Source organism: Rousettus aegyptiacus, unplaced genomic scaffold, assembly GCF_014176215.1.
Source record: "Rousettus aegyptiacus isolate mRouAeg1 unplaced genomic scaffold, mRouAeg1.p scaffold_m13_p_11, whole genome shotgun sequence".
Taxonomy (NCBI): Eukaryota; Metazoa; Chordata; class Mammalia; order Chiroptera; family Pteropodidae; genus Rousettus; species Rousettus aegyptiacus.
The window spans coordinates 35,795,268-35,805,285 of record NW_023416286.1 but is presented as its reverse complement, the minus strand read 5'-3'; the positions used below and the strand labels follow the sequence as shown (position 1 = coordinate 35,805,285).

At 38.2% G+C, this 10,018-nt stretch overlaps 1 pseudogene; it reads left to right on the top strand.

The window, feature by feature from the left end:
• The first annotated feature begins 9,649 nt into the window (after positions 1–9,649).
• On the top strand, positions 9,650–9,768 carry LOC118609896 (annotated as a pseudogene).
• Positions 9,769–10,018: the final 250 nt, after the last annotated feature.

The following is a 10,018-nucleotide window of genomic DNA, read 5'->3' as shown; positions in this document are numbered from 1 at the left end:
ACGTCAGGGTTTAATGAAGAACTGGCCCCAAAACAGAGAAGGCTTATATCAGCTGCTCATTCATGAGAGCTTCAGAGATTAAAAAAGATGAGGAAAGTAGGTTAGTGGTCGTCTCGGGCTGGAGGGGAGAGAGGAGGTAGCAAGGTGATAGCTAAAGAGTGTCGAATTTTTCTGTTCTAAAATCCTCCGTGGCGATGGCTGCACATATCTGTGAATATATGAGTGAATTGTATGGTATGTAAATTATGTATCGGTAAAGTCCCCCTTTTTTAAGCCTGTAAGAAATTAGAAGTCAGTGCGCCATGAGAATAAACCTTAATGCAGAAACTTCACAGGGCAAGGCTGAGTGTCACTGACCCTGAAAAGGAAAGGTATTTAGCAAATGCTAAACACAGAACCACAGGGAAACTCAAAATTGCTATAGTCCTTATTTCACACCTCTTAGGGGAATTATGCCTCTCATTCTCTAGATACCACTGTTTCCAAAATTGAATGACCTTGTTGGTGCTCACAGACCACGGGTGTGACGATGAATGTGTTAGAGTTGAACACTTGAAAGGAAGTTATAGCCATAGAATGAATCACATGGGAACATTTTCCACGTTTCCCTATAGAATGGGGAACCAGTGAAAGGAGTCAATTATCCTGCCCTATTTCTCAGAAAAATGAATTGGGAACTGAAAACTGGAAATGGTTTTTTATTCCTTTACATAATTAAGACATCACTTGCAAGACTTGTACTTCTTGGGTGTCCCCCAGAGCGCTCCACACAGGGCTGGCATTACTAGAAATGTAACAAATACTTTCTGCTTTTAATTATATTGAATTCCAAAGAGGGAGCTTAAAGGTTAGGCATTTTACGATGGGTGTGCATTCTACTTCCAATTGTAATAGCTAGAATATAAACCCTAGTAAAAGAAAAGTATTTATTAAACACCAAAGCTCCTCTGAGAAATGACTGAGTCAAGTTTACTGGTTATCATTAGTTTTATTAAAATCTTTCGGAAAAACTGACCTAGCAGATGTCTATAACCATGCAATCTTCAGCTTAGAATAATGTCCTGTATTATACCGTGTAAACACAAGAACTTTCTTTAGTGAGCCCAATAATCTTAGCAACAGCTCCCTTTCCAAATGTGCCAAGAAAGATATGTTGCTTTGGGTTACGGACACTGGAAAATCAACAGACCAAAACACCCAGAGGAACTGAGTAGAGAGAGGATTGAGTCTGGTCACCCTACAGTCTCTGAAGAGCTGCAGAGTGACAAAGCCAACTGCAGTGCCCTTGCAAAGTTCTCTCCCACTGTCTGACCCCCCACGACACCCCTGGGCCCTTCACACATGCTCTGCCAAAATGCCGAGGAAAAGAGAAATTCAAAACGAAGTCAGCCCCAAGTTAGAAACGTAGTTCATAGAGCCATAGTTTAAAAAAATAATAATAACTTTGACCCGTTTGACCTATACACATGAGACCGGAGCCAGATCCTTTCAGACACCAAGTGTTCTCTTTCTGTGTGCATTTGCAAGGATGCAATGTATTGGTTAAGTGGGTTAATTGGTCCTTATGAGCAATGAGTTCTTGTAGGTATTCATTATGAATGTGCTGTAGGTAAATAAGTGGGTGGGGGGAAAAGCCAATCAATTTCCTTCTTTCTGTCCATACTGGTAGTTCTGACAATTCTAAATACAACAAATGCCTCAGCAAACATAACTAACTCTCTTTCCGCTACTTTACATATGCTGTTTGAGTAAAACCGTCTTTGTCCCCTGCACTCGCAACTCGCATCTGCAGGATGACAAACCATTATGATTGCATAACTTGTTTATATTTCTTAAAATGCTTTCATATGTGTTTGATCTTCATAACTGAGAGAGGCATGCTCAGGAAAAATTAACTAACTGAATTTTCTTGCCTTTATGTTACTATTGTCAAAACAAAACAAAACAAAACAAAAACAAAAACAAAAAACCTTAACCAGACACTGCAGAGGAGTTGGTGAATTTTGACGTTTTGGGGAGGTGATTTGATAATAGGGGTCCAAAGCTGTATACATGTTTTAACTTCTCGACCCTATAATTCTTTTATTCTTTTAATAATATTTGAACATCTATCAAGTGTTAAACACTCAAGATACACTGAAGAACACAGGCCATCTCTGTGCTCTCAGGAAGCTTACATTTTCATAAAGAGAGAACGACAATGAAAAAGTACACAGGTAAATAGAGAAGATAAATTCAGACAGTGATACAGCCTAGGAAGAAAAGTAAACCACGGATACGATGGAGCCTTGGGCGAGTGAGGAGTTTTCTTCCGTTGGTGGCAAGACCCCATGGCCAAGAGGACGATGCCCTCACAATACTCAGCCTCCTACTAAGAGAGCCCCAAGGAAAAAAAGAAAACACAAAACCAAACCCACCTTTTCCAGGCCTTCCTGAAAAGCAAGATAGCGTGTGAGACAGTGTCAGGTCAATCACGTATAGTAAGATTTCAGGGACAGCTGGAAAAACAAAAAAAAACCCTTGAATTTCTTTTTTTTCTTGGTACATGTATACAATGAAATATTACTCAACATTAAAAAAATGAAGTCTTACCCATTTGGAAGAACTTAAATTTCAAAAGTGGTACATTAATGGTAAGGGAAAGAGAAATTCCTGGCTTAGCTATGGCTCTGAAAATATATGTCCTCTGCTTACTGTACTTTTTTAGCTGTAAAGTTTTAAGTAAAACTATTCAAGTTTTGATAGGGAGAGAGGCTGTTGTGAAAGAATGTTAAAGAATATATAGGTGGTGTAACACTCCGTGCTAATATGTACAGAAAAATTGCATAGTACCTGATAGAAGCAAAATGGGGTAGGGAGAATACTGGAGTAAGCGTCCATCGACCTGGCTGCCAGTCCAGGTTCTGCTCTAAGAAGCTATGCAAGCTTGGCAATCGGTCATACAACACCACAGATCTCAGCTTCCTCAACTTAAACTGAGTAAATTGGAGTAGGTCATCTATAAGGCCTCATCCACCTTCTGTAAGGCCTTGTCTACATTTCTTCTTTTTCCCTCCTTCTACTATTAATATCACACACACACACACACACACACACACACACACACACGTTGAAGATTAAATCTCACTCTGACCTTTATATGAATGGGTCCATGGAGAGGGAAAATTATAATCATGAAATAATGGACCATTTATGTCCAGAAAACTTAATAAAGATTTTAAGATGATGAAAGAATGTGTCTGTAATCTTTGGGTATAACATATTTTATATGTGTGAATAATGTACCCTGTAGCTAAATCAATAATAGAGGCTTATATTCGTATAATGCTTTAGTGTTTACAGGGCAATTTTATGTTATATTGCTTTCACTTTTGAGCCTTTGAGAACTTCAAGAAATAGGAAGGGCAATAAGAATTGTTTCCTTTTTACAAAAAGAGAGACTGAAACTTGAAAGTGTTAAATGACTCCCCCAGATTTACACAGCAAGGGACCATCTGGGACCTCATCCCAGCTTCAGGGCTCCCCTTTCCCCTTCACTTTACCTTTCTGTTTTACCCATTTGCATAGCCCAGCTGAAATCACTAACACCAGAACAGTGAAGCAAGGGGATACCCAAACTTTCACAGTTTTCCCAGAGATATTCGACCACTGCTTCGCATTAACTCACACGGTGGTCACATTTTAGTCTCTTCTTGGTGTATGTGTGTGGGGGGGGGCAGTGTGGGGGTCTAAGAGACTCCTTTTCCTATTCTTTTTTTTTTTAAATTTTAAATAGGAAAATAGAATGCATAAAATATGCTAAAGCCCTTCATTTAAAAATAATAACTAGCATTATATATCCATCATTCATAACTGAACTCATCTTGAATAACAAAACAGTCTACATCTGCACAACATAATCTACTGGATTTCTTTCTCCCTTTAGTTGATTATCCACTTTCAGTATGCCTAACAATCCAAATACAATGTGAACTCCAAATTGTTGCAAGTATTAGTGAGTTCGTAAGACATCATAGAGTTCATATAGAGGCCTACTCCTCTATAAGAATCACAATTGGTTACCAAAATAGTAAATATTTATTTTAATTCAATTGAGTAAACAAACAGAAATATTTGAAGATCATAAAAGGATGGACCAAATACCACAATCTTGTTTTCATTTTTATTTGTCATCTCATTAAAATGGATAAAACCACTGCCCCTGAGTTCTGAAAGCAGGAATTAAGTCTCATGGCCTTAATACCTGGAGCTCTCTCCATGGGCAAATATGCTTCTAATTTTAACTCTAGAAGCGTTCAACATTAATTAAGGGTCCATTGTGCACAGAGTCACATAAGCGGTCTTAAAAAGAAATAGTCCTTGACTCCACCCTTTTTCACACTTCACATTCACTTCATCGGGAAATCCCCTGGGCTCCACCAGATTACCAGACCTTCTCAGCACCTACACTGCCAAGTGAGGCCTCTGGATATTTGCAGCAGTCTCCTAACCGGTCTCCTTGCTTCTGCCCTTGACCCCCCGCAGTTTGTTTTCAATGCAGCACGAGACAAATCATATCACTCTTCTAGTTCAAAACTTTCCAGTGCCTCACATCGCACCCTAAGGAAGGCCCTTACCACAGCCCCAACACACTGCAAGATCCTGCCCTTTGACGTGTCTGACCTCAGCTTCTATTAATCTACCTGTCTGCCACTCCATTTCAGCCTCCTTGGCCTCCTTGCTGTTTTTAAAATGCACCAGGCATATCTTGCTTCAGAACTGTCATCTCAGCTGGTGCCTCTGCCTCAAGCAGTCTATAACCAGACCATCCTTGGCACATTGCCTCATTTCTTTCAAGTCTTTGCTCCAATGTCACCTTCTCAATAAGGTCTACCCTGACAACCCTGTTTAAAATGGCTACAAGTACCACCACCCCTCCCCAGTGCTTTCATCCCCCTTACCCAGTGCTTCCTTTACCCCTCGCGCTTACACCTTCCAATCTACACAATAACAGACTCGTTATGTCTATTCTCTTCCTCTCCCCACTAGAATGTACACTCCATAAAGGGAAGAAATTTTGTCTGATATGTTTCACTGTGTCTAAAACGGTGTTTGGTATATAGAAGGCCCACAAGAATGATTTGGCGAATAAGTGAGTGAATATAGATACCTACTCCTTATTTTGCAAACCAGGAGCTAGTTAACAAATATGATTTCTAAGCCTGGAGCTCCAAATTATTAGATTTCTGAGCTGTATGCTGAATCTTCTATGTGGCTACTGAAGTGTTTGCCAATTCCTGATTCAATGTTCATTGGCCTCATTCTGCTATTAGAAGCCATGAGGGGAAGAACAGACTGGAGCTCGGAAAAGTATATGAACAAAAAGAAATAAGTGACTAAGAAGCACATGAGGAAGGACTGTTTAACTTCAAGGATAATTGAAGAAGTATATATCCAAGCAAGAAGACCATCTTTCAATTATTATGTTAACAAGGGTTTTTAAAAAATTATATTACTCAATGCTGGCCAAAAAAAATGTACTTTTAGATACTGCCCTTTTTTTAAAAAAAAAAAAAGATTTTTTGGAAAGTTATGTGGCTAACGTGTCAAAAGTCTTAAAATATTCAGGAATTAATTTGTGCAATTTTACCCTAAATGTAGAAAAAACTTTATGAGCAAAGATTTTATTACAGCTGTATTTACAAAAGCAAAATTTGGAAGCAACTTAAATGATCTACTATAAGAAAATGATTAAGCAAACTATACATGGCTCAGGAGCTCAATATAATTTTTAATGATTTGTTAATAATTTAACAATATGGAAAAGTCCTAATGTGATGCTGAGTAACCCCCCACCTCAATGAAGTAGGGAAAAAAGGTGAGAAGGGGGTTGGTTGAATACAAACAGAGGGGGGACAAGGATAGAACTTCGCTCAAAATTCTGAGTTGTGCGACCCAGCCAGCCGTCTCATCCCAAATCCTCACGTTGATAGTGTCTTCTGCTCTCATGTATCTGAGGACAGTAGTTCCAATGGCCAGAAACCTCACTGTTTCCCAGCTCTCATTCACTGTCTCTCCTCACATAAGCATGTAGGCATCCAGTGACCTACCCTGAAACCCGCTGTTTTCAAGGGGCGTGTCTGAATTAGGCCCCAGAGTGACCTCATTCTGAATACATAAAAAATAAATGTAAACAAAAATGTAAGAATAGAGGTGTTAAATAGACAACAAATGTATTTGTAGAAAAGTAAAGCCGAATCCCACAAAAAAGTGGATCAGAGTCAAGACTAACTGGGCCCATGATGGTATATTTCGATGAACATAATTTGGCCCTCAGAACTGATTTGTAATGGGAATCTGCCACACAGATAAATTCAGTCACGGGTTATTTTAAATACACTTCAAAATACCATTACCATTACAAATGTGTATTACCTTTGATACATCCAATTCTACAGCATTGCTTTTACACAGTAAGATAAATAGATCACTCTGAGGAGTTTCAACAGAATATATAGCGAATCGGACAAACATCCTATGTAAAGGTGGAAATGGGAGCTCATTATGACAACAAGTAGCATATTGGGCCTCAGAAATTTGTATGTCACATGATGTTGTTTACTCACCTATCATGGATATATCTTCTTTCATCTCAAAAGGATCTGTTGAACATTATGTTTTGTCTTCAAGTGCTTTAAAGTGTTTTCTGGGGGTGATCAAAGACTAGGTACTTGGCTGCTTTTCAGAAGAGAGATCTTATAGCCAGTTCCTCCACAGTTCTTACCTGGTTTCCACTGCAATTTTCTAATGCCAGCTAGGTGTCTTACGATTCAATGCAATTCTGACACTAACCAACAGGAGTAAGCATTAGATCCTGCAAGTGAAGGACTCGCCCTCATTAGATTGCCCCCACTTCAGATGCCAGCACAAGGGGGTCCCCAGGCCACCCACACTTCTGCCTGGCTTCTGTACAAATATCAACTCATTATGCTGTATACCTGACACTAATATAATGTTAAACGTCAATTATACCTAGATTTAAAAAATGTCCAAAAAATTGGGGGTTTCCAAGGCACCGGTCGGGTTTAGTAATCTGTTAGAACAATTCTCAGAACCCAGCAAAAAGTTATACAATAGTCTCCCCTTATCCATAGTTTTGCTTTCAACAGTTTCAGTTACCCCTACTCAACCACCATCTGAAAATATTATATGGAAAATTACAGAAATAAACACTTCCTAAGTTTTAAACTGCAAGCTATTCTGAGTAGTGTGATGGAATCACATAACGTCCAGCTCTGTCACACCTGGAATATAGCTCACCCCCTTGTCCAGAGCTTCCACAGTGTGGACCTTCCCCATCCATTAGTCGCATAGTGACCATCTGGGTTATCAGACAGGCCATCCTGGTGTTGTGGTGCCAGTGTCCAAGTCACCTTTATTTTACTTAATAATGACCCCAAAGCACAGGAGTAGTGATGCTGTCAATTCAGATATGCCAAAGAGAAACCATGGAGTGCTTCCTTTAAGTGAAAAGGTGTGTATGTATAGGAAAAAATATACATAAGTTTGGGTACTATTCATGGTTTCAGGTATCCACTCTGGGTCGTGGAACTTATCCCTCATGGATAAGGGGAGACAACACCATAGTTACAGTTTTATTTTAAAGGATACAACTCAAAAACAGACAAATAAAAGAGATGCACAAGGCCCAGAGCGTCTATCTCTTCCAATGCTCCACCCTCCCAGAACATTGAAGCCCTCAGAAATGCCTTCACTGAGCTGTGGTTTAATGTCATGCTCTCAGCTTTTATCAAGAATCCAGATAAGAAATGGCCATTTAAAGAACACTTTGTGGTCTTCAGAAAATTTGCAACTGAATACATTGTTCTTATATCTTATATAATGAGCACAATATTCTGCCCGCAATTCAGAGACAGAGGAATATTTTTTTCTCCAGCCAAATATGTACGCTTATTTTTGTCAGACAATGTGAACTATATAGCACGTTTCCCTTTTTTGCATTGGCCCCTGCAAATCACAAGTTAAATTTAATTGTTCCAATATCATCCTAGGATGCCTCCTAATGAGTTTTGATATCGCTTTTTGTCTTGAACCACCTTGGGGGTGTTTTTCTTAACTTTTTAATTATGAAGTAGACCATACATACCAAGGAGAGTGCAAAAAGAAAAACATAAAATGATTATCTCAAGATAAATAACCATAGAACCATTGCCCGGGTCAATGAACAAGAGGAATTGCCTGCACCCCACAAGCCCTTTCATCCTCCTCCCAAACACCATGCATCCCCTCTCTCCACTACCCCTCCATTATTATTCCGACTGCTTTCTTCTCTGTATTCTTACTACCTAAGAGTGTCTCCCTCAACACTATAGCTTAGTGTTGCATTTTTTCTCTTTCAACTTCACATAATTAGAATTATGCACTATGTAGTTTTTGTGACGGGCTAATTCCACACGATGTTACATTTGAGTATATGTACAATCCATGTTACTATTTATATTTGCAGTTTATTTTTTTATATCTGTATAGTATGCCATTATATGCCTAGATCACAATTTATTTATTTTGCTGTTGATAGACATTGTATTTTTTTAAATTTTCTTTTCATGGATTACTAACATGGCTGAGCATCCATGTTCATGTGTCACTTAAAAATCCTCTTGTTAAACCATCTTTTTGAACTTCTTTTTTTGAATCAAGAAAATGGATTCTTCCCTAGAGCCTCCAGAAGGAACAAAGCTGTGTCAACACCTTGAGTTTAGCTCAGTGAGACCCATTTTAGACTTCTGACCTCCACATCTGTGGGATAATAAATTTATGTTGTTTTAAGCCATTAAATGTGTGGTATTCTTACAGTAGCAATAGGAAATTAATATACAAGGAAAGGGAGGATGTCTGTTTAGATAATAAAAATAGCTTCTATTAAAAATAATGTAAAAAATATTTTTGCATGATGAGGACATTATAGCACCACACATTTTCCATATTTACTATCCCATCATTTAAAGTAAAAAAAAAAAATTTTTAAATTGAAGTGTAATTTATGTGTAGGGATATGTACAGACCTTAAGTGTACAGTTCGTTGAGTCTTGACAAATGCCTACATTTGTAACTAAGACTCGGATGAAGATGTAGAACATTTCCACTGCTCCAGAGAGTCCTGATGTCCCTTCCTAGTCATTCCCCAATGCCTCCCTACCCCCTCCACCCAAGAAACCATTGATCTGATTCCTAGTTCATAGATTAGTTTTCATTCTTCTAGAACTTCAAATAAAAGAAATACACAAGGTCTACTCTGCTGTGTCTAGTAAGACTGTTGAGTTTAAAGTTAAAGACTCCAGTACAAATCCTTGTTCTTCCTCCGTTTAGAATATAGACTGCCCACTTCAAAGTTGCTATGAAGATCACAGGAGATCGTATGATAAATATGCTTTGTTGTTTCTTAAATAGTATACACTCATAAACACTTATTTCTAACTCAAAACAGAAATTGGATTCTAACAACCTTTGGGTAATGGTATAGTAAATGATTTCTTAAAAAAAAAAAAAAAAAAATATATATATATATATATATATATATGTCTCAAGTTTCTACATTAACACATATTCCTTTTAGAATAAGTAAAGTCATTTTAAAATAAGCACAGGAGTCTATGGTCATGCCACCCTGAACAAGCCCGATCCTGTCTGATCTCAGAAGCTAAGCAGGGTTGGGCCTGGTTAGTACTTGGATGGGAGACCACCTAGGAATACCAGGTGCTATAGGTGTAAAAAATAAAAAATAAGAGATGACAAGTTCCTTGCAGTCTGTGATGTCAACCAAAGGTTGCCTAGATAGATAGATAGATAGATAGATAAAATAAGCACAGGAATGTTTGAATTTTACTCACCGCTACACAAGAAACATCAGAAAATAAGATATAAAGATCCTAGATTATTATTTTCTAATTTTATAAATCTGAGGAATGCCTGCAACAGTGTGAAATATGTTGGTGTAATGCTGTACTTAGGAACAAGT